The sequence below is a fragment of the Triticum aestivum genome, chromosome 2B, assembly GCF_018294505.1.
Source record: "Triticum aestivum cultivar Chinese Spring chromosome 2B, IWGSC CS RefSeq v2.1, whole genome shotgun sequence".
Taxonomy (NCBI): domain Eukaryota; kingdom Viridiplantae; phylum Streptophyta; class Magnoliopsida; order Poales; family Poaceae; genus Triticum; species Triticum aestivum.
In genome coordinates this window covers 209488848-209515298 of record NC_057798.1, presented here as the reverse complement: position 1 = coordinate 209515298, position 26451 = coordinate 209488848, and positions in this window count along the sequence as shown.

Below are 26451 nucleotides of genomic sequence, written 5' to 3'. Positions count from 1 at the left end.
TCAACTGGATCAAGAGTACGAGGGACGTCCCCGAGCTGAACATGTGTTGATCGCGGAGGTGCCGTACGTTCGTTGCTAAGATCGGTCAGATCGTGAAGACGTACGACTACATCAACCGCGTTGTCATAACACTTCCGCTTTCGGTCTACGAGGGTACGTGGACACACTCTCCACTCTTGTTGGTATGCATCACATAGATAGATCTTGCGTGATCATAGGATTTTTTTGAAATTACATCGTTCCCCAACAGACGACGTGTAGTATATGATGGTCCCCTCCTCCACTTCGTCGTGTACTATATATACTCCTATGTACTGTAACACAAACCGACCCAAAAGAATCCTCCTTGGCCAAATTAACCTCTCTCGCTGTAGGTTAAAGTGATGGACCTCGCGGGCCCACAGATGGAATTGTCGACGATAACCGCATGAGTGAGTGTCCTAGGACAACCACCGCCTGGTGGCCCAAAGAGGTGTTGTGTGATGTTTGAATACCCAATGCACAACTTTGATGTGCCACCTGCTTCGCAAACCAGAAACGCCCCACACGAAGCATAGTTCTCCTCACTTCGGGCCGGTGGGAGGGATTCACGTGCACACACGTGCTCGAACTTTGGTTTGGAATCCCACCATAGTCTACACCGTCACACATGCCAAGATGAATCCACGTGTGGTCAAATGACTCTCACTGTCGGTCAAAGTGATAACCTGTCTGGGATAACGAATGGGCGCATCCGTGATAACCGCATGAGGGAGTGTCCGAGAACCACCACTGCATGCATGTGGACCAAACATATGCATTAAAAGGCCATGTAATGTTTTAAATACTCAATTCACGACTTTGATGTGGCACCTGCCAAACAAACCAGTCAATCCCACACGGAGGCTCATGAGCACGTATTGTGCCAGATCTCCCCCACCCATCACACCAGCATCACCACTTCGAGGCATGTCAGAAATTTTTCGCAATGATCATGTGACCAAAGGAGTGCTATGTTAATTTTTTAAAATATTTAGAGATCATTTAGACGTTTTCATACATTGATTGATTTCATAGGGAGTCGTGCGAGCAGGTGTGTCATTTAATTGGAGGCCTGCGAGCAGGTGTGTGAAATGATGGTAGGCATGCGAGCAGTTCATTGCATAGGCTCACCCAGAGGCGAGCCAGCCCTTTGACTGCCTTCCGCCTCGCTCTTGCTAATCCATATTAATGGCGCCCTAGCCGCTGGTTATAATAGGCGGCCGCACCCCCCATTCTCGCTACACACACAATCCTCTCGCTCTGCTTGCATCCTCGATGCCATCCTCAATGGTCATCATCGTCTAGAGTGTATGAGGATGCCGTTGAAGTGCACCATTAGAGGGAGTCATCATGTCAGGGCTGGTGAAGCACCCGCTACGCATGAAGCTAGGCACAAAGGTTGTCGTCGCCACCAATGATGTCTCACACGGGCAGCAGCAAAACCTTGACGTCGTCGCCACTGTCGTGCTTCCCCAGCCAGAGCGAGAGGTCCAGAGCGACTGCGACTCCAATGGAGAACTCTTAGTCATCTATACCCATTTTTGTGGCAAATATATCCTAGGTTCTCTCTGGTTAATCCTGCCCCCTTTGGAATATAAATCCTATGGTTATGTTCTCTCAATCCATGAAATCATATTAAGATTTGTTAGATCTGTGTAGTTGATTGTTTGAATGGTATCCATCTAGGGTTAGTGATTAATTTTTTGTTCTATACAAATGATATTTGCTAATAATCCGACTAGGGTTAGTGTTCATGCTACTTGAGAATTGATTTGGAATGTCCTACATATATGTTTGTGCCATTTTTTCCAGATTGGTATGTACAAAGATGAGGCTCCCGTCAGTGGCGCCGCCGGTTGTAGATCCTGCACCCGGCAGGGCAGGCAGAAGCGGCCACAATCCCCCTGGATTTGAGGAACCCGTATAATCTCGGGGGGACCGCATCGGCGATCTCTCGAACGCCATCCTTGGGGAGATAATCTCCCTTCTCCCCACCAAGGATGGCTGCCGCACACAAGTCCTCGCATCTCGGTGGAACCCTTTGTGGCATGCCGCGCCTCTTAATCTTGACTATCGTCAGCTATTTGTCATTCATGATTTTGAACTCCCCGAAGCCATCCTATCCTCCCACCAAGGCTCCATTCGACGCCTCTGCATCCTGGCATGCTACTTGTTGTACATACTCTGAACGGTGGATGCCTGGCTAACATCCTGTGAATTCAAAATACTCCAGCAGCTTGAGTTCTACCATTACGTCGAAAATAACATACCGCAAACCGAACTCCCCTCACCATCGATGTCCATCTTGTGGATATCCTCCTTTCTCCACACCACCACCTTCGCACGGGGCCATCTAGCAGACAATCTGGTACAAATGCTTTGACTCTCACAGCTAAAAAACCTTGCGCTTGTGGTGGTTGATCTGTCGAAGGCCTCACTGCACAACATCATCCACTCCAGTTGCCCTGCCCTAGAGCGCTTGCTGCTTGTTTTCGAAACAGAAATCTGTATCCGTTGTCTCTAAATAAAGTCACCTCACCTTTTAAGCATTGGAATTTGTTTTTAAGGAGAAGGGATCATTGAAGATGCGCCTTCACTTCAAGGGTTCCTCCTTGATTGTTGTTATGCACCTTCACAAATAACTCTGGTCTCTGCGCCTAAACTGGAGACCTTGGGTGTAATTCGTGATCCGTTTAAAGGTTTATAGATAGTGTTTGGCTCCACACTTATTTAGGTACTGTATATTATCATCTACCCTTTTGTAATCATAAGCTGTATTTTTCAATTGTGTGCATAAGTTTTATATCATCTTGGAGTACAATTTTGGCACTAATATTATGTTCTATGTTCAATGAAGAGTTTGTCCATGGATAGCTGATACATCTCTGATTGCTCGTATCTACGTTGGTATTTCCCCGAAGAGGAGAGGATGATGCAGTACAACAATGGTAAGTATTTCCCTCAGTTATGAAACCAAGGTTATCAATCTAGTAGGAGTGTCCACCCAAACTATGTAAATAGTACCTGCACACATATAACAAATACTTGCAACCCAACGCGTTAGAGGGGGTGTCAATCCCTCCTCGGGTATTGAGATAGATTAAATTGTATGAGATTGGATAAATAGATCTAAAAAAACCAAAATAAAATAAATAAAGGAAAATTGCAGCAAGATATTTTTGGTTTTAATATGGTAGCAAAAAGACCCTGGGGTCGTAGATTTCACTAGAGACTTCTCTCGAGAAAATAGCATACGGTGGGTAAACAAATTGTTGTTAGGCAATTGATAGAAGAGCAAATAATTATGACGATATCCAAGGCAATGATCATGTATATAGGCATCACGTCCAAGATTAGTAGACCCACTCCTGCCTGTATCTACTACTATTACTCCACACATCGACCGCTATCCAACATGCATCTAGTGTATTAAGTTCATTAAGAAATAGAGTAATACAATAAGAACAATGACATGATGTAGAAAAGGTCTATTCATGTAGGAATAGACCCCATCATTTTATTCTTAATGGCAACGATACATGCGTGTCATGTCTCCTTCTATCACTGATATTGAGCACCGCAAGATCGAACCCATCACAAAGCACCTCTTCCCATGGCAAGAAAAATCAATCTAGTTGGCCAAACCAAATCAAAGTTTAGGAGAAGAAATACGAGGCTATAACAATCATGCATAAAAGAGTTCAACAAAGACTCAAATAATATTCATAGATAGATCTGATCATAAACTCACAATTCATCGGATCCCAACAAACACACTGCAAAAAGTCATTACATCAAATAAATCTCCAAGAACATCGAAGAGACCATTGTATTGAAGATCAAAAATAGAGATGAAGCATCTAGCTACTACCTACCACTACAAAAAAAAGACACATCCGTGACATTTTGGGCCGAACGAATTTTTTTCCTGTCATGCTTATGACACTTCTATGATGATAATTGTGACAAAACCCAGTATCATCATAGATGTGGTGAGATCCTACTTATATGACAAAAAATCATGACAGAAAATGGGCTTTTCATCCTGGGCGGGCCGGAGACGCAACTGCATGACATTCTTTGGGCCATCCATGACGGAAAAAACCGTGGTAGAAGCGAGGGCGAGGAAAGTATTGAGGAGTTCCCGGTTACGGTGGGTGGACGGGGGCCGAGCGATGCGCTTTTCTCTCGTACACGTATGCGCGTGGGTGCGAGGCGTTGGGCTCTAACTAAACCCAAGCAAGGCGTTCACCTACTGAACCCGAGCGATTGCACTACAGGCTACGCGTTACTGAACCCGAGCGATCGATCGATCTGGCTGTTAACTGAACCCGATTGAGCGATTCCTTCGCTATTGCTGCTAACTGAAGCCGATCGAACCTGCTGCCTCCTTCCCTTGATGAACAGTGAGTGTTGTTGGGGGGGTTGGATTAATAGTTCCTGGTGGGGGGTTGGATGAACAGGACCCCGTGGTAGTAGAGGCCGTTGCCGCTGGATGAACAAGACCCCGATTGAGCCGGTTGGGGGTGGATGAACAGGACCCCGTGGAGGGCTGGATGAACATGACCCCATGGAGGGCTGGCTGAACAGTAGCCGGTGGAGGGGTGGATGAACAGTAGCCCGTGGAGGGGTTGTTGAATAGGACCCCGTGGAGAGGATTGGTTGAATAGTAGCCGGTGGAGGAGCAGTGGAGGCTGGACGAACAGGAGCCTGTGGATGAACAGTGGTTGGTGGAGGCAGGAGGGGAGACGTCGTGGATGAACAGTCGCAGGTGGAGGGTGGAGGAGCTCGACGGTGGATGAAGAGTATCCCGCGGAGGCAGTCGATGATGGAGATGAATAGTAGCCCATGAAGTCCCGTTTTGCGGTACGCCACACCCCTCCCGATTAACAGGACCCCGTTTTGACCGTAGGCACTCAAACACAAGTCCATTTCCTCCGTTTTGTGGTACGCCTGACCCCTCTAGATGAACAAGATCCCATTTCAACCGTGGCCGGTCGAACAGAAGGCCGTTTCCTCCGTTCTACAGCACGCTAGGCCTCGTTTCGATCGGCTATTCCGTCCAAGCCGGTTGGCTCCCGATGAACCCGACGACGCAGTTTCTCCATTCCGACCCAACCGGTTGGCTGCCAATGAACAGGACGCCATCGCTACCTCTCCATGTACACGAGCCCTGGCCGTACGTATGCGCGAGTAGGCGTTCGAGACCCCGCCCGTATGTATGTACGTGGCCGTATTTTTTGGTGTGTGGCTGTATGTACGTGTACACAGTTTAGACGGGACAACCTGAACTGCTACGTGGGCGGCTCTACTATGACATGTGCCGCTACTTACTCAGCCACGGTTCATCATTGCAGAGCGACTGATCAACCAGTATGTACGTACACGTTCGCGACAAGACAAACAACAGTACATACACTTCTATCGGGTGGGTCCCAGCTGTCAGGGAGGATAAGGACGCACTTCCTTGCATGCGAAGATATAGCTGATGGGTCCCAGCTGTTAGGTGGAATCATTTTTTTCCCTGTAATAAGGATGCACTTCCTTACGTGCAAAGATGTAGCTGGTGGGTCCCAGCTGTTAGGGGAAGAAAACATTATTTCTCAGGGTAAAAAGGATGCAGTTGCATGCATGCGTCCATCGGCATGGTGCGTCCCCACTGTCAGCCTGTCACGTATAGTCATCTTTCGATGACTCTCGTTTGTTGACCACATTGACCACACCGTGCCGAGCGCACCAATGCCGGTGGACTACGACGAGGCCCCAGACTGGAACAACCCGGAGATGGGGAAGACGCGGCAGTGGAGTCACAAATGGAGAGGAGTGGGAAACTTGACAGGTTCGGGTGCACGGCAGCACTGCCGCCCATGGGAGACAGGAGAACGGACATAGGTTGAAGAAGGAGCACGGATGTTGCATTAACATCCAACCATCTAACTGCTAGAATCATTTGTTAATTAAGTTGACAAAGCCATGCGTACACACCAGCTTAGTAGGCCCACAAGTCAGCCACCAAATCTACGGGGTCCCAGCTGTCATCGGGAGGAATAGTTTTCTTTCGCATAATAAGGACGCACTCCCTTCTATGCGAAGATACAGCCGGTGGGTCCCAGTTGTCAGGGGGAGGAAACATTTTTTCCGCTTAATAAGAAGGAACTTTCCTTGCGTGCGACCATGGACCTCGTGGGTCCCAGCCATTAGGCTCTCCACGTACAGTCCTCTTCCGATGACTCTCGTTTGTTGACCATGCCGCCGTGCGCAGCGAGCCGATGGACGACGACGAGGCCCCGGACGGGAACGACCCGGAGATGGGACGACGCGGCAGTGGAGTCGCATACTGAGAGGAGTACAAGGGTTATAACTGATTCTGGTGCAGCGTGGGGCTACAGTCGATGGAGAGTAACAGGAGGTGTGGAGGGGTGGAGGGATAGCCTGGCCGGCGGTGGGGTAGCGCTTCACAGTGATGCGTGCTAAGGAGAGCCGCTAGCCGCCGGAGGCCGGAGCAGGCGGTCTTGACGACGCTGGAGGAAGAAGCCGAGAGATTGAAGGTGCATGCCGGCCGTTGGATATAAATCCAATGGCTGTGGATGTCATAATCATTTATTGACCAAGTTGACAACGCCTTGCGTAGGCTTCGACCTATTGGCTCACATGTCAGCCTGCAAAAATGTGGCATATATTTAATTCATGTTTTCTAGAATTTACAATCCATTTGCTGGGCTAGGTGCACAAATAATTTTGCGTCAATGCGGCCCATTTAATATTTTCAAAGAAATCCCAGCCCATTTGGACTTTCATGAAATACACGAATTAGCTGGGCTCGTTCTATATATAATGTTAGGTTAGAAGGAGCAATTAATATCAAAGAATAAACCAGAGGGACACATTATATATATATATATATATATATATATATAATTAACAAATTAGTGAGTTATTGCTCAAAACAAAAATGAGCGTGTAGCGGCCACGATCCCAATGGACCGAAGTCTCTGTGCTTAAGTGTCATCCCTGGATCGGTAATGCTGACACACACAATACTCCAAGAATTATAACATAGTTCAATCACACACTTATTACATCCAGTCCTCATAAAGAGTATGATTACACAAAAATAATATGACTCAAGGCCATCTAAACTAAATAATTGTGGAAGCTTCAAAGGTAAATGAGTCCATCAACTCCAACGACATAGCTGAGTGCAAGACAACAACCTATCGCACCTTATTCATCGTCTGAGTAGTCTGCAACATGAGACATTGCAGCCGTGTAGGTTAGCACATTGAATATGCTGGCAGAGTTACACTATAAAGCAATGAATGCAAGAACTATATCTACATGCAATATTTGGCTGGTAGAGGCTCTAAGTTTATGATTTTGCATAAAGCTAGTTTTTCCCTACAACAAAGTAATAAATTTTTTTAAACTACTCCCAAGTTGTTCCAATATTTGAGAAGGTTCCTCCAACTCAAATCCCAATTAAACAAGTATCATCATTAAACCCAAATCATTTAATTAAAGAGTGATGAGATCAACAATAATATCCAATTCTGATTACTTAAGATGTCCATAACCGGGGACACGGCTAACCATGATTAGTTTATACACTCTGCAGAGGTTGCGCAGTTTTCCCACAAGACTCGACCGCATCCATGATCGGAGGATCGAGACATAGTCTTTCTGAAAATTAACTCTCTACTCCGGGCAGACCGGTACACCTACTTTCCCACTACATCTGCTAGTCCACCTCTTCGAGAGCTCATACAACTTACTCAACTATGCCAGAGCCCATAATGGCTTCTGGCTGCACACGGAAGTTTCTAGGCATGAAATATCATATGATTCCCTTTGAGTCTGGGTGGCGAACTGAGGAAACATCACACGGGTACTCCAGGATTTCCCTTAATGGACAAACACTGGATTCTCCAGGTGCCCCAGCCAACCACCCAGATGTGTATCAAAGTTGCCACCTTAATGTTATCCAAGATTAATAACTCTCATAACTTCCATGTGAATCATGATCCACTCCCCGTCTACGAGCATGGCTAAGCAATAATAGAGCATAACTTATATTCCCGGGGTGATCAAAGGTATTAGGTTCCTACCTCAAGTACTAGAACAAAACCACATGCTCCCAATCCTACTCATGCAAATATTTGAGGAGCAATACTAATGCATAGTAAAAACTGGGTATAAAAGAGTATGATCAAAGTGTAACTTGCCTTGCTGACGATCTGCAAACTCTAGGGATTCGTAGTAACAAGCTTAGCACTCCGGGTAATCTAGCGTAGACAAACAATAGCATACATAAGCAATCACTCAAACAAAACAGAGAGAAATCGAGAAAAGATCCAAATCAAACATGAAACAAGCAAACGTCTAAACTAAATAGAAAACAAAACCTAACAACATTATTTTCATGTGTATTAGATCTTAACAGTAGGTACATGTGATTAGCTACGATTTGCAAAAAGAAACAACTCAAACGGAGATACGAACAAAACAAGATCGTTTACTAATCTGAAGTGAATTGAAATTTTAAATTGTCAAAATCATGTTCAAGTTGGTTAACTGGAAAGAAGAGAACGATACGAAGATTTAGGCGTTGGTTTCATCTAATTTGGACAAACGAGCAAAATGTTACGCTAGTTTTAAGATCAGGGGCTAAATCGTGAGAAAACTATTCACGGATAGGTCCCTGGCTGAAAATAAAACTAAAAAGAAAAATCTACCGAGCGAACGTTCATTAACAGAACTAAACAAACAAAAACCGTTCGCTAACTGATCTAAATGAACGAACGTTCGTTATTTAAACTAACCTAATAATAATAAACCGATCTAATCTAATAAACCAACTAAACCGCGAAAAACCAAAAAAATTGAAAGGACCGACCGGTTCTTACCGGTCAACGGCGTCGGCGGCGGGATCGGATCAGCGGCGTCGGGCGTCGGCGAGGCGAGGCGAGGTTGGGTGCAGGGCGGCTGCGACGGACTACGGCGGCGGCGGCGCAGCTGCAGGCGGTGGCGGCGAAGCTCGGTGGCGGCGGCTCGGGGGCGTGTTGCGGAGGCGGCGGCCGAGGTGCGGGGTGGCGGCGACCCGTCTTGGGAGGAGAGGAGGGGGCCAGGGTAGCTTATAAGGAGGCTCCCGGGGCTCCCCGACTTGCGGGAGGGGTCGGTGGGGCGAGGCGCACACAGACTCCGGCGGGAGTCCGGCTCCCGCACACGAGGAAGGCAGCGGCGGCTCGGGCGGTCCGGCTGGGCTTCGGCCCAGTGCGGTACGAAAAGCTTTTTTAATACTTTCGCCACGAGAGAAAAATCCTAATAAAATATAAAAAAACTAAAAATTCCAGAAACAATTTTCACCGTCCAAACCTAATATTTAGGACTAGATGAACATTTTTCTGGACTAAAATGCAATTTTCAAAAATGCATGTTTTCTCTAATTCAAATAAAATAGCAAATAAAATACAAATAAAATAATAATTTTATTTTAAAATTTCTTCTCGAATATTTCTCTTCTGTTGAAGAAGTCATATTATCTTCTCTCTTTTATTTTTATTGTTTGAAATAATTGGAGAGAAAATTATTAAAATCAAATTGATCCTCTTTTCTAATTTGAATTAAATTCAAATATGAAAATTTTGTGAAACCTCCAACTCTCTCCTTGGGTCCTTGAGTTGCTTAAGATTTCTAGGATCACAACCAAAATGCAAATAAAATATGATATGCATATGATGATCTATGTATAACATCCAAACTGAAAATTGGGATGTTACAGAGCGCGTTATTATTACATTGGTCCTTAAAATCTTCGCAAGCTTTTGTACGCAATCACTAGGATTTTCCTTGCCTGTGAGTCAAAAACAACCAGGATTTTCCCTGCCAACTTTTGTTAAACATTTACTTTTATAAGTTAATAACACGTGGGATGTTTTTATAATGAATATATAAGTCTCTAAATATACGATAATAGTAATAATATAAATATATATAATGTGGTTAGAAGGCAAAACATAAATTGGACACAACATTATTATTCTTATATATAGATAAATAGAACACATATCTGCGTTTTATTAAAGTAATACATTGGGGTTGCCGATCTTTAAGAAAAAGTAAAACCTATGCTGGGAGGCCCATAGGCCGGTACGTACATGATGGACCTCAAAAAATAAGTTGAAACCACTGTCTCTGTATGTCGTGGGCTATGCATGTTAAGAAAACAAGACCTAGGCCTAGCTGATACTTGTTCGCCCTCTGGAAAAAAATGTTACCAGCTAGATCCCCGATACCCATTTCCCGCAACAACAACAACAAAAAAGAATTCCCCGATACCCCTGAAAAAAGCTCCCCGATGACAGTCATTGTTGGAAATTTATTTCGTTTATTGACCAAGGTTGACAAACCCGTGGGCCCCAACGTCAGTATACAATTAGGAGGAAGCTTTTTTTCCAATGGGGCACTTGCTTGCGTACGGCTTGGACCTGGTGGGTCCCCACTGTCAGTCTCTCAGCGTACAGTCCTCTCTGGATTCCTCTCATTTGTTGAGCATGTTGACAACGACATATGGCGGCGCCACGGCGAGCGCACACGGACGGGAAAGAACTGGAGCCGGGGAAGACGCCTTCATTCTTTCGAACATACCGCACTAGCCTGGTGGCTGCAGCCCTCTCACCCAAAAGTTGTACTGCCCGAGTTCGATTCCAACTAGTGCAGTTGAAAAATATCTAACACTTGCCAAAATTTCGTCCCTAGTTTACCCAGTTTTTCGCACACTCAACATTGCCTTGCCATTTTGAAAATAGCATATCTTTTTGACTTTGCATCATATGAAGATGTGCTATACATGAATGTTGATCAGCATGATGTTAACTTGTTGTTAGTTCCATTTTTTGTCATGAATAAAATTTTCAACATTCTTTTATCCATGTTTGAAAAGTGCATGCTGCTTTAAATGCTCTACCTCTGAAACATGCAGTTTCGTATCTGAAAATCACTTGGACAAGCAGCCATCATCGGTGTTAGATTTGATGATGTGCTTCTTCAATCCCCCGGCAGGTGCGAGGGGGAAATAAACTTTCGTCCCATGCTGCCGGTTGGGGAATGGAGCAAACTAGATTAAAGAGGGCGCCGACGGCACGACTGAAGAAGCACATCAGACACGATTTTTTTTCAGTGGATGGCTCTCGATGGCGTTTTTTTACTTGCCTCTGCACCATACAACTTGTATTTTTAGCCCCCCAGTCCGTGGTGGACCAGCAACCCATTTTCTGGGCAGGCCAACCTACAGAAAGCAGCAATCGATTTTTCATCAAGCCCCAAAAACAACGCAGTACTATGTTTGTTTTGAGGCCAAAAACATTACGGCAGGGGTTGAGCGTGGGAGGGGGGAAGACAGAGCAAAAACATTAAAAAGAGCTGATGCACTGCTGCTACCATAACAAGCAGGTGCAATTCTTCTCAGGAAGAAGGTGTGACATTGACACCCACACATCACAAATCCCATAGTAGACATACTAACAAGTTGAAAGTGCGTTATATTGACTAGAGGGGGGTGAATAGGCGATTTTTATGAATTCTTCACTGAGGAATTTGCCGGTGAGGAAATTCCTTAGTGAAGAACTACTAGCAGCGGAATAAGTACTCAGAAGTAAGCATAACAGAATACAAGCATGGTCATCATGATGAAATGAAGACTAGCACAGAGTACAGAAAGCGTAAACACAGGATAACACAACATGAAGACAAACAGACTGAAGAAATTGAACTGAGGAATTTGAGAAAGTCTTCAGTCAAAGTCTTCAAGCACAGATATGAACAAACACTCAACACAGTAATGAGGAAATGAAAGGGTTGAGGAAATAGAACCAGTTAGGTTGGTGAAGACAATGATTTGGTAGACCAGTTCCAACTGTTGTCTCAGTTGTACGTCTGGTTGTAGCGGTTGAGTATTTAAACTCGAGGACACGCAGTCCCGGACACCCAGTCGCTGAGACGCAGCTTAGGACACCCAGTCCTCACCGTATTCTCCTTGAACTAAGGCCACGCAAGCCTCGTCCAATCACTCGTGGTAAGTCTTCAGGTGACTTCCAAACCTTCACAGACTTGGTCACTCGGCGATCCACAATTCCTCTTGGATGCTCTAGACCATGACGCCTAACCGTCTGAAAGAAGCACAGTCTTCAAAGGTAACAAGCGTCGGATCCACGCAGGATCAATTTCTTCAGTGATGCTCAATCACTTTGGGTTTGTGGGGGTTTGGTTTTGGGTTTTCCTCACTTGATGATTTTCGCTCAAAGTCCTCGGAGGATGGGTTGCTCTCAAATGACAAGTGTCAAGTTCTCTCGGAGCAGCCAACCAACTAGTGGTTGTAGGGGGCGGCTATTTATAGCCTAGGGAGCAGCCCGACATGATAAGACATAAATGCCCTTCAATGATATGACCGTTAGGTGGATAAGATATTTTGGGACAGCTGGCGCGCAGCACAGCAACGGTCGGAAATTTGACTCTCAAATTCCTCAGGGCTATCATGTTCCTCACTGTGTAGGCAATTCGCACTGGCGAATTCCTAACTCCTCAGTCAGAGCAAAGTCCTCAGTGACCAGAAGAACTGCGTCTCTGTCACTGAAGAAATTGACTGAACTGTATGAGATTTCCAAATGGCTTCACTCGAAGGGATTGGTAGGTGTAGGATTTTGAGTTGAGCATCACATGGAAATTTTTCCTTAGTATTTCCTCGACCCCCTTTAACAGTACGGTGTTTCCTATGACTCAAGAAAGAGAAAATGAAACTACGAAAACAAAAGTCTTCACGCTTCATGTTCCTCAAATGAATACCAAGTCTTCAAGGTCACACCAATTTCTTCACTTTCAAAGTCTTCAGAAAGTCTTCAGAATATCAAAGTCTTCAGTCGAAGAACTTCATTTTTAGGGGTCGACTTTCTCTGTAAATATCAAACTCCTCATAGACTTATAGACCTGTGTACACTCACAAACGCATTAGTCCCTTAACCTATAAGTCTTCAATACACCAAAATCACTAAGGGGCACTAGATGCACTTACAATCTCCCCCTTTTTGGTGATTGATGACAATATAGGTTAAGTTTTCAACGGGGATAAACATATGAAGTGTAAATACTGATATTGAGGAATTTGATTGCAAGATATAGAAGAACTCCCCCTGAAGATGTGCATAGTGAGGAATTTGCGTTTGAGGCAATGCACATTTGAAGAGTTGAATCATGGAGATCTCCCCCTATATCTTGTAATTCATACACGCATTTGATATATAATATGAAGAATTTGAAATGCATGATGAAATATGGTGCCTAATGAAATTCAGCATGCGAGCAATGTCATTAACGAGGAATAAGCATGCCGAAAGCATCAAAAATATCGGAGCATAGTGCATCAAAAGTATCAGAGCACCATCCAAAAGTATCAGAGCACCATCGGGTTTAAGATTACAACTCAATCCAAATAAAAGTTTCAGAAGAACGAGAGTTGTAACTTAAAAAAATGCCCTTTATATAGACCCGCTTGAAGACTAACTCAGATTTCTCCCCCTTTGTCATCAAATGACCAAAAGGATTGAAACTGAGGACTAACGCCCCTGAAGAATTTCAAGTCGATGGAGGAGCGCCAGCGTTGTAGGGGTTGTTTGTTGTAGTAGGGCCTGCCGCAATGTCGTCCAAATCTTCATACTCATCAGTGTCACACGATGAAGAATAAGAGCTGGCCACCAGTGGAGGAACTTTGACCCTCTTGAATTTCTTCGGAGGAGGTGCAGACCAGTCAAATTCTTCCTTGAGACCCATAGTCTTCAGTTCTTCAGCGCTATAGACATGAGTGAGGACAGCCCAGGTGCAGTTGAGGGTTTCATGAAGGTAGTAATGGTTCTTCTTCACTGCATTGTGTGTTGAGGTCATGTTGTGAAGAATTGCACCAAACTAACGCTTTACCCATTTGTGATGGCGATCAACCTTCTGATGAAGACTGAGGAGTAACTCACGGTCAGTCATCACCCTGGGTGCTGTGGCTTGAGGATTTTGCTTGGCTGAGGTATTTGCGGCAGTGTCATGTGTGGCAGAGTCGTCATTGGTAGAGTAAGATGTAGCCAGACGAAATTGACCATCCAATGGACGAATGCCTTCATCGATCACAGCAGCTGCCTTGCCTTTATCATCAGATGATGAAACTGGTCCGTTTGAGGACTTCAATGGGAGGCAAGTAGCTACCGTGGTTCAGAGTGTCAGCTTTGTAATTCAGTGAAGATCTTGCCCTTATGAATCTCATAATCCAAGGCGCATAGGGCTTCAGCTCGAATGGTGACATAGCAACATTTGCCAGAGTCCTCATGAAGAAATCATGGAAGTTGACGGGAACGCCATGAATGATGTTGAAAAGCATATTCTTCATGATGCCAACGAATTCTTCATCATTTGAGTCGTGGCCTTTGATAGGACTCATTGTCTTCGTCAGAATGCGATAGACAGTCCGAGGCACATAGAGTAATTCCTTGACGAGGAATTTGGTTCGTGGGGCCTGCCCAGGCTTCAAAGGCTTCATGAGTACTTGCATATAGTGATTTGTCAGTTCAGGGTCATTGTAGATGCAACGTGCACTGTCATGGGGAGGATCGAGAGGAAGGACACGAAGCAATTCAGTTGCCGGTGCCTTGTAGTGAGTGTTTTCGGTCATCCAATCCAACACCCATGAGTTGACATCTTCAGCGTTTCCAATGATATGCAGTGTAGCGTAGAACTGAAGAATGAGTTCTTCATTCCAATCGCAAATGTCAGTGCAGAAATTCAGTAATCCTGCATCGTGAATAACACTGAGGACTGGCTCGAAGCATGGCAGAGATTCCATATCCACGTGAGGAATATGTTCATGATCGAAGATTTTGTCTTTGTCAAACAGCACTGAGGAATAGAAGTTGGCTTGACTAGCAGTCCAGAAACGCCTCTTCCTTATGCGAGCAGAGTCATAGGGGTTGTAGTCAGTGAAGAATACATGCTCGGAAAAGAAGTCTTCAGCCTTGAACTTCTGTTTGCTTGAGAACGGATTCTTCGGCTTTGGCAGAGGGGTGTCAGTGAGTTGCAGTACCACCTCAGGAATCGCGAGCTCAGGTACTTCAGGCTGAGGAATTTCTGGTTCCTCTTCTTGTGCAACCTGTGGATCAGCAGCAGCAGGTTCTTCAGCACTAGTGGCTGGAATTTCTTCATGAACAGAGGGAGTGGGATGAGTTTCTTCAGAGCCCATTTGAATTGTTGTTGCCGGGGACTGAGGAATCTGTTGGATAGGTGTGAATAGAGGAGTATTGGGATGCTGACTTTCCCAAAAGTCATCATTCATCACTGGTGTGGTGCATCCAATATCCACATCTTCATCTTCAATTTCCTCAACACCAGCCTCTTCAGCTGTGAACTGAGGCATATGTGAGGAAATGACTGGCGGTGAAGGGAATGCATCCACTTCAATTTCTTCATCAAACTGCTCTGACGAAGCAGCAGAATGATTTTCTTCATCAGATCCGCTTGGGATCTTATAGTCTTCTCCAAAAGGAACAATTTCCTTTGATGACATGGATGAAATTGGAACAACATCAATTGGATTTTCAAGTGAGCTGGTCATTGGCTTCATCTTCTTTGCAGCCGAAGAATTTGACGCAGCTGATGCCTTCCTTTTCTTCACTGCAGCTCGCTCTGCAGCCTTGGTCTTCTTCACCTCATATGCAGATGGAAGAATTGGAGTTGGTGTAGGCGCAGGAGGAGCTGAGGAATCTGGTTGATTTTCTTCAGGCGCAACTGATGCAGTTGCCCTGATCTCTTCAGTTTCTTCAGGCGCACCACTAGTGGATGCCCTGGCAATTTCTTCAGCGGCTGGAATGGAGTCATCAGCCCTGGAACTTGTATTTTCTTCAGCAGGCTGAAAGTCATCAGCGGTGCTGGCATGTTCTTCAGCAGGCTGAGCAGAGTCTGCAGCCTGAAGATTTTCTTGTTGCGATGGGGCTGCAACATTTGTCAATTTCTTCGTCAGATCAACGAATCTCACTTTGGCTCCTTGCCAATCAGCATAGTAGGCATCAAAGTCTTTGCTGAGGGCTTGAATTTCAGACTGAGCCTTGAGAAGTTCCTCAGGTGTCATTCTGACAACATTTTTCTTTAGGAGGTTCTCCTTTCTGTATTGAGCTTTCTTGATCTCTCTTGCCTTTTCAAATTTCCATTTCTCTTGAGTGATGAAATGGGTCAGCATGTGACTTTGTCCAGGAGTCAGAGGAAGATCAGGCATTGGGGTGTTTGGATCCTTGTGCCAGAGATCAATGTAATCGAGGATTTTCTTCGGATCCAAAAGCAGTGTCACAGATGTGCCTTTGGCTCTAGCGGCCTTCACTTGCCTGTCTCTGATGATTTCTGCAAGTTCATCATCAGAAGCTTCATCATCAGAGGGCACATGGAATGCGACCTGTTTCTTCCTTGGACTTGGTCAAGGACCGCGTCCAGCTGTTGCTTTAGTCTTCAACAGTGTGGGGCCTGATGAGGACATTGGTGCAGCTGAGGAACTTGTTGAGACACCAGAGGCAATCGAGAAACCCGTAGTCCTTTGACATGTGGCCAGATGCACAGGAGCTGAGGACTTTGAGGGAGCAGTAGCAGTCTGAGGAATTTGCCGTGAGGGCATAGCTGAGGAACTTGCCCGTGAGGGCGCTGTTGGTGAAGCACTTGGCTTTCGAGCCGGCTTCTTTGACATGGATTTCCTCGGCCTGACCGAGGCCTCGGTAGCAGCAGCAGCAGCAGAATCCTCATTGAATTTCTTCACTGCCTCCTTGGCTTGTCTTGCCAATTTGGCTTGGCGCTTAGCCCATTCTTCAGGAAAGTCCTCACCACTCTTGATGCTGGTGGGATCAGCTACTTGGCCAGGTGCCAATGGAGCTCTTGGGCACGGAGGATTGAGGGCGAATTTCTTCATGTACTTTGGAGTCACATATCTGTACTCCCTCCATTCTCTGCCCATCTCCGTTCAATCCTCTGTATGCGCACCTTGCGCTGATTCTTGTTTTCTTTGCCGAATTTGGCTTCATCAGGTGTGCAATAGTCCTTATAAATGTCATCAGGCATCTCGAAAGCAGTCATGACCTCAAGCTTCTTTCCTCCTTTCTGCGGCCTCTTACCGTCTGCCATATTCTTCAGATGAGGAATTTGAACAATTGAACACTCTAAAGAAGTATGCAATTTTTCTTCGAGGAACGCTGCAAATGAGTTAAGTTGATGAGAACCTAGTGATTCAGCAGTGGACATGAGTACCTGTGAACAGAGTATAGGTGCGAGGAATTTGGAGAGGTCATATGCGTTCTCAGAAGGTTTTTCGAAAAGACAAGTTTTGAGGAATTTGACCAGATGAACCTTGAGGAATTTCACTAAGCGTTCTTGTCTTAGGTTCCAGAGTTGTACAGATCGAAGATCCACACAAATAGGGAATCTTGAAGAAAATGATTGCTTAGAGAAACAGATCAAGATCATATGATATGTGAGGTGTTCATATGTGTGAAGATTTGAAGAATAAACACCTTTGAAGATTTTCAGGAAAGCTTGAGAATCAAAGTGAGTAATAAAAGTAACTTTTAATTACCCGAAGTGAAGAACACGACGAACTGAGAAGAACAGACGTGAAGTTCGTCAGGTTAGATCTCCCACGCCCTAACTTGGCAGAGGAAGACAGCTACGGCGGCGGCGGAGTGAAGATTTCCGCAACCGGCGTGAGTACGACGGCGACGAGGTCGAGGCAGCGAAGCTCTTCCTCACTGGCGACGATGGAGTAGCGGCGGCGCTAGGGTTTGAGGAGCTCGAGCGAGAGACAGCGGTCGAGCGGAGTAAATGAAGTGAGGAAGGGGAGAGGGGTATTTATAGTCACGGTGAAAAAATGTTTGCCCGAAGATTTTGGGATGAACATGCCCCTGCCCTTTCTCCTTCACGCGACATGTGTCACCCACGTACTATGTAGATGAGATCGTGTAAGATCGTGGGTGAATAGAATAATGCATCGTGGGATGCGGAACGGTTTGAGCGGTAAAACCGAAAATTTGGATAAGATTTGTTTTAAAGTTTCGTTCGCAATTTCTTCAGCTGACAAGGACACAGTGAAGATTTTGAATGAGTTTGAAATAGAACGCACATGAAGAATTTGTGAATAGATTGGGTTGAGTATAGCATAGAGGGGGAAGGGTCCGATCACATTCACTTAGCAGAAAAAGCAACTTGAAGAAATAGCTATAAGTGAATGTTGTAGAGGACATAAACTTATATATATATGGCAAATGAAGAAAAACGACGGAAGACAGTGAAGATTTTGCAAAGTAGAAGAATTTGAAAAACTGAAGAATTTCAAAACTGAGGAAAAACTCAAATTGAAGATTTTCAACTTTTTGTGGTGGCGTGACCCACCGTATAAGAATGATGATTTCAGACACCGCGTACAATTGTCGTAGGGTTCTGAGAATCAAATTCTTCATTAATTTCTTCACACTTAGAGTGTTATTCTTCATTGATTGAAGAAAAACGTTTCTTCATGTGTTGCACATCTAAGTCATCAATTTTGCATAAGTGTTAGGATGTGTGTCCTTTTCAAAGAACATTCGAAGATTCTAAGATATTTAGCTCACACCGCAACTTGCTAAATCTCTTCTCATCCAAGGGCTTAGTGAAGATATCAGCTAGCTGTTCTTCAGTCTTCACGTGCTCGATGGAGATGTCGCCCTTCAACACATGATCACGAAGAAAATGATGACGAATCTGAATGTGCTTTGTCTTCGAGTGCTGAACTGGGTTGTGAGCAATCTTGATGGCACTCTCATTGTCGCAGAGGAGAGGCACATTCTTCACGTTGACGCCATAGTCCTTGAGGGTTTGCTTCATCCAAAGCAGTTGAGCACAGCAAGAGCCAGCAGCAATGTATTCAGCTTCCGCAGTAGACAGTGATACGCAGTTCTGTTTCTTCGAGGACCAACAGACCAAAGATCGTCCGAGGAAATGACAAGTGCCAGATGTTGACTTGCGGTCCACACGATCACCAGCATAGTCAGAGTCAGAATATCCAATGAGATCAAAAGCAGAGCCCTTGGGGTACCATAATCCTAGTGTTGGTGTGTGAGCTAGATATCGAAGAATATGCTTCACAGCCTTATGGTGTGATTCCTTCGGTGCAGCTTGAAATCGGGCACACATGCAAACACTAAGCATTATATCTGGCCTAGATGCACATAAGTACAATAAAGAACCAATCATGGAGCGGTATACCTTGTGATCGAAGTCAATACCATTTTCATCAGTGCATAGATGGCCATTTGTGGGCATAGGAATTTTGACGCCTTTGCAATCTTGCATGCCGAATTTCCTCAGTACATCTTTGAGGTATTTCTCCTGAGATATGAATATGCCATTGCGCTGCTGACGAATTTGAAGACCTAAGAAGAATTTCAACTCTCCCATCATAGACATTTGATATTCTTCACTCATCATATAGGCAAATTCATCACTATAACGTTGGTCAGTACAGCCAAAGATAATATCATCAACATATATTTGGCACACAAACAGTTCACCATCATAAGATTTAGTAAAGAGAGTAGGGTCGAGTGAACCGGGTGTGAAGCCATTCTTCACGAAGAATTCCTTCAATGTATCATACCACGCCCGAGGGGCTTGCTTGAGGCCATAGAGGGCCTTATTAAGTCTGAAGACTTTGTCAGGATTCTTTGGATCTTCAAAACCTGGGGGTTGAGCAACATATACTTCTTCCTCAAGCTTACCATTGAGGAATGCACTTTTCACATCCATTTGATATAAGATGATATCATGATGGTTAGCATAAGCAAGTAATATGCGAATAGCCTCAAGTCTAGCAACAGGTGCAAAAGTTTCATCGAAATCAATTCCTTCAACCTGTGTGTAGCCTTGAGCTACTAGTCGTGCCTTATTCCTCACCACAAGGCCATTTTCATCTTGCTTGTTGCGGTAGATCCACTTTGTGCCAATGATATTATGCTTGCGAGGATCTGGACGATTGACCAGTTCCCAGACATTGTTAAGCTCGAACTGATGTAATTCTTCTTGCATAGCCTGAATCCACTCCGGCTCCAGAAATGCTTCATCTACCTTAGTGGGCTCTGTGATAGAGACAAAAGCATAGTGCCCACAAAAGTTAGATAAATGTGAAGCTTTTGAGCGTGTGAGAGGACCTGGTGCTCTAATGTCATCGATGATCTTCTCCACTTGCACTTCTTTTGCAACGCGAGGATGAGCTGGTTGTCGCTGAGGAATTTGATCAGCATTTTCTTCAGCACCATTTTCCTCAGCATTTTCTTCAGGTGCATCAGCTCGACGTTCTTCATGAACTGGAATGAATTCTTCAGCAGATTCTTCAGTAGGAATGACATCCTCAGTTGCCTTGAACTTGATAGAATCCTCAGGTGCTGGTTCATCTAACACAGAAGGTAGGTGCTCTCTTTGCGAGCCATTAGTTTCATCGAACCGCACATCTACAGTGTCAACAATCTTGTGAAGAACAATGTTGAAGACTCTGTAGGTGTGCGAGTCCTTTCCGTAACCAAGCATAAAACCTTCATGTGCTTTCGGTGCAAATTTAGAGTTGTGGTGAGGATCTCTAATCCAACATTTAGCACCGAAGACTTTGAAATAACTCACATTGGGTTTCTTGTCAGTGAGGAGTTCATAGGCCGTCTTCTTGAAGAATTTGTGAAGATATACTCTGTTGATGATGTGGCACGCAGTATCAATTGCATCAATCCAAAAACGCTGAGGCGTTTTGTATTCATCAAGCATAGTGCGAGCCATCTCAACAAGAGTTCTGTTCTTGCGCTCCACGACGCCATTTTGCTGAGGAGTATAGGGAGCAGATAACTCATGAGTAATACCAAGTTCATCAAGATAGGCATCAAGACCGGAATTCTTGAACTCAGTTCCATTGTCACTTCTGATGTGCTTGATCTTCACACCAAAGTTGGTTGAAGCCCTCGAGGAAAATCGTTTGAAGACTTCCTGCACTTCATGTTTGTAAGTAACAATGTGTACCCATGTATATCGAGAGTAATCATCAACAATGACAAAACCATATAGAGATGCATCATTAGTGACTGCTGAGTAATGATTAGGTCCGAAGAGGTCCATGTGAAGCAATTCGAATGGACGAGTAGTGGTCATGATAGTCTTCGCTGGATGCTTGGCCTTGGTCATTTTTCCAGCTTCACAGGCTCCGCATAAGTGATCCTTGAGGAATTTGACATTCTCAATGCCAATGACATGCTTCTTCTTCGCAAGCGTGTGCAAATTCCTCATGCCTGCGTGACCAAGTCGTCGATGCCATAGCCAGCCTTCTGAAGCTTTTGCAAGTAGACACACGGCTGGTTGTGGTCCTGTAGAGAAATCAACAATATACAGATCTCCTCTCCTAAAGCCTTCGAAGACTTTGGAATTGTCAGCTTCCATAATCACAACACAGCGATACTTGCCAAAGACAACAACCATATCAAGATCACAAAGCATTGAGACTGACATGAGGTTGTATCCTAAGGACTCAACAAGCATGACTTTGTCCATGTGTTTATCCTTAGAGATTGCAACCTTACCAAGACCCAATACCTGACTTTTGCCTTTGTCAGCAAAGATGATATGCTTCAGAGGTGACGGTGATAAGGGAGCATCCATCAATAGATTCTTGTCACCAGTCATGTGATTTGTACATCCACTATCGAGGACCCACTCAGTAGTTTTGGGTTGATTATCCTGCAGATGAATTAGTGTAACTTACAATCTCATATGCTTCATCAGTGAAGAATATGACATCAATTTCATCAGATGAATTTCATCAAGCAGTAAACAGATATAGCAGTATGAGGACGTGTGAAATGAAAGTTCATTTCATCATGATTCGCCTGCGTCCTTTCAGGCAATTTTGTCAGGTCCCCAGCAAATTCTTCAGACGTTAAAGCACGTCTGGAGACCTGACCCTGCAGAAGAGATTAGTTCTTTTTCTTCACCACCCACATCTGAAGGGGTGGCAAAGAGTTCATCACTCTGCGAGCACCATACGAGAATGGTGGCATAGAGGCCAAACCATTTCGTTTCACATAAGAGGGGTTAGGGTAAGCATATGAATAAGCAGAGAAATTCTTCGAGGACTTATGAACATAATGGTTTGAAGAATAATGCACATATTCATAGCCCTTAGCTCTACCCTGCGAGACAGAGTTGTTAGCACGATGATAATCATATGAGGACTTTGATCCTTTTGAGGAATTTGATCCATGTGAGGAATTTGGTCCGTATGAGGACTTGGATCCATATGAAGAATTTGGTCCATATGAAGAATTTGATCTGGGGTTCCTGTTCTTCACAGGTGGTGTCATGAGGACATTCACCTGAAGACTTTCAAGCTACTTCTTGGGAACCCAGATTTTCTTCATAGGGAGAACCGTTCCTGCAGTTAGTGCCAACATATCTAGCAAATACTTCACCATTCTGATTTTTGAACAGTTTATAGTTGGAGTCAAATGACTCATCAGAAGAATGAGGAGATTCACATGTAAAGCCAGATAAGTTAGATGGATCAACTGGAGGTCCCTTTGCAGCAACCCATGAGGTTTTGGGGTACTGCTCAGGCTTCCAATATGTTCCATCAGCATTGAGTTTCCTCTCAAAGGCAATACCCTCTTTCCTAGGGTTTCTGTTGAGGATCTGCTTTTTAAGCACATCACAAAGAGTCTGATGCCCTTTGAGGCTTTTGTACATGCCTGTCATGTACAATTCCTTCAGCCCTGCATTGTCAGTGATACTAGCAATGTCCTCAGATGAGGAATTAGTGATAGCAGAGGCAGATGAAGAATTTGTAACAGTTGAAGCATTTGAACATTCAGGTGAAGAATTAGCAGATTCACGTTCAATGCACTTTAAGCATGGAGGAACAAATTCTTCCTGAGAAGCGCTGATTTGTTGAGCTAGTAATGAATCGCGCTCCTTCTGAAGATCTTCATAACTCACTCTTAGCTTCTCAAGATCTTGCTTTCTTTGAAGAAATTCATAAGAAAGTTTCTCATGATCAGATAAGAGAGTGTTATGATGACTTTGAATGTTATCAAACCTAGACTGAAGTCTCTGAAGATTTTCAGTCAGGGCTTTAGTGCGATCCATTTCTTCACCCAACATATCATCACTTTTGTCTAGCATGTTTTGAACCTTTTCAAAAGCCCTTTGTTGTTTTACAGCAATCTTAGCAAGTTTAGAGTAGCTGGGCTTGAGATCCTCATCAGATTCATTTTCACTAGATTCAGAGGAGGTGTATTTGAGTACCTTTGCACCTTTCGCCATGAAGCAATAGGTGGGAGCGTAGTCATCATTATCTTCATCAGGCTTGTCGGTGGGGTCAGTTTCTTCAGTGTTGAAGATGGACTTGCTAACGAAAGCAGTAGCGAAGGCCAGACTCGCCACACCAGATTCAGATTCTTCAGACGCCTCCTCTTCCTCATTTTCCTCAGATTCAGCTTCAGAGTCCATTTCCTTGCCAATGAATGCCCGAGCCTTCTTGGAGCTGCTCTTCTTGTGAGATGAAGACTTCGAGGATTTTGATGACGAAGATTTTGACGATTTCTTCTTCTTCTTCGCATCATCAGAACTGTAATCCTTGTATTTCTTCTTCTTCATTTCCTTTTCCCACTGAGGACAATCTTGAATATAGTGACCAGGTTTCTTGCATTTGTGGCACAGCCTTCTCTTATAGTCACTGGATGAGGAATCACTGCTTCTTGAGGATTTTCCAAAGCGACCACGTCTTGAGAACTTCTGGAATTTCTTCACGAGCAGTGCTAGCTCCTGGCTCAATTCTTCAGGATCACCAAGGCTACTACCAGAATCCTCACATTCAGAGTCAGACACAGCCTTGGCCTTCAGGGCACGTGGTTTGCCATAGCTCGAACCATAGAGATCTCTCTTTTCAGCAAGCTGGAACTCGTGAGTATTTAGCCTTTCGAGGATATCGGCAGGATCAAGAGACTTGTAGTCAGCACGTTCTTGTATCATCAGTCCCAGAGTATCAAATGAGGAATCAAGCGATCTCAACAGTTTCTTCACCACCTCATGGTCAGTGATGTCAGTGGCACCGAGGGCTTGAAGCTCATTTGAGATGTCAGTGAGGCGATCAAAGGTTTGTTGGACATTTTCATTGTCGAGTCTTTTGAAGCGGTTGAAGAGATTCCGAAGAACATCAACTCGAGAGTCACGCTGAGTTGAGACTCCTTCATTCACTTTGGACAGCCTATCCCAGATAAGCTTAGCAGTTTCCAAAGCACTCACTCTTCCATACTGTCCTTTACTCAGATGGCCACATATGATATTCTTCGCTTGAGAATCGAGTTGCTTGAATCTCTTCACATCGGTAGCGTTCAGTGAGGGTGAGACAGAGGGAACACCATTTTCCACAACATACCAGAGATCGTTGTCAATTGCCTCAAGATGCATTCGCATCTTGTTCTTCCAGTAGGGGTAGTCCGTCCCATCAAAGGTAGGACACCCAGCCGAGACCTTGATCATACCTGCGGTCGACATAACTAAAACTCCAGGCGGTTAAACCAAAATCACACAGAACAAGGGAGTACCTTGCTCTGATACCAATTGAAAGTGCGTTATATCGACTAGAGGGGGGGTGAATAGGCGATTTTTATGAATTCTTCACTGAGGAATTTGCCGGTGAGGAAATTCCTTAGCGAAGAACTACTAGCAGCGGAATAAGTACTCAGAAGTAAGCATAACAGAATACAAGCATGGTCATCATGATGAAATGAAGACTAGCACAGAGTACAGAAAGCGTAATCACAGGATAACACAAGATGAAGACAAACAGACTGAAGAAATTGAACTGAGGAAATTGAGAAAGTCTTCAGTCAAAGTCTTCAAGCACAGATATGAACAAACACTCAACACAGTAATGAGGAAATGAAAGGGTTGAGGAAATAGAACCAGTTAGGTTGGTGAAGACAATGATTTGGTAGACCAGTTCCAACTGCTGTCTCAGTTGTACGTCTGGTTGGAGCGGCTGAGTATTTAAACTCGAGGACACGCAGTCCCGGACACCCAGTCACTGAGCACGCAGCTCAGGACACCCAGTCCTCACCGTATTCTCCTTGAACTAAGGCCACGCAGACCTCGTCCAATCACTCGTGGTAAGTCTTCAGGCGACTTCCAAACCTTCACAGACTTGGTCACTCGGCGATCCACAATTCCTCTTGGATGCTCTAGACCATGACGCCTAACCGTCTGGAAGAAGCACAGTCTTCAAAGGTAACAAGCGTCGGATCCACGCAGGATCAATTTCTTCAGTGATGCTCAATCACTTTGGGTTTGTAGGGGTTTGGTTTTGGGTTTTCCTCACTTGATGATTTTCGCTCAAAGTCCTCGGAGGATGGGTTGCTCTCAAATGACAAGTGTCAAGTTCTCTCGGAGCAGCCAACCAGCTAGTGGTTGTAGGGGGCGGCTATTTATAGCCTAGGGAGCAGCCCGACATGATAAGACATAAATGCCCTTCAATGATATGACCGTTAGGTGGATAAGATATTTTGGGACAGCTGGCGCGCAGCACAGCAACGGTCGGAAATTTGACTCTCAAATTCCTCAGGGCTATCATGTTCCTCACTGTGTAGGCAATTCGCACTGGCGAATTCCTAACTCCTCAGTCAGAGCAAAGTCCTCAGTGACCAGAAGAACTGCGTCTCTGTCACTGAAGAAATTGACTGAACTGTATGAGATTTCCAATGGCTTCACTCGAAGGGATTGGTAGGTGTAGGATTTTGAGTTGAGCATCACATGGAAATTTTTCCTTAGTATTTCCTCGACCCCCTTTAACAGTACGGTGTTTCCTATGACTCAAGAAAGAGAAAATGAAACTACGAAAACAAAAGTCTTCACGCTTCATGTTCTCAAATGAATATCAAGTCTTCAAGGTCACACCAATTTCTTCACTTTCAAAGTCTTCAGAAAGTCTTCAGAATATCAAAGTCTTCAGTCGAAGAACTTCATTTTTAGGGGTCGACTTTCTCTGTAAATATCAAACTCCTCATAGACTTATAGACCTGTGTACACTCACAAACGCATTAGTCCCTTAACCTATAAGTCTTCAATACACCAAAATCACTAAGGGGCACTAGATGCACTTACAGGAGGTAGTATTGGTTTTTCTTCACTACATTGTGGGTTGAGGTCATGTTGTGAAGAATTGAACCAAACTGACGCTTGACCCATTTATGATTGTGATCAACTTTCTGATGAAGACTGAGGAGTAACTCACGATCAGTCATCACCCTGGGTGCTGTGGCTTGAGGAATTTGCTTGGCAGAGGTGTTGGCGGCAGAATCATGTGTGGCAGAG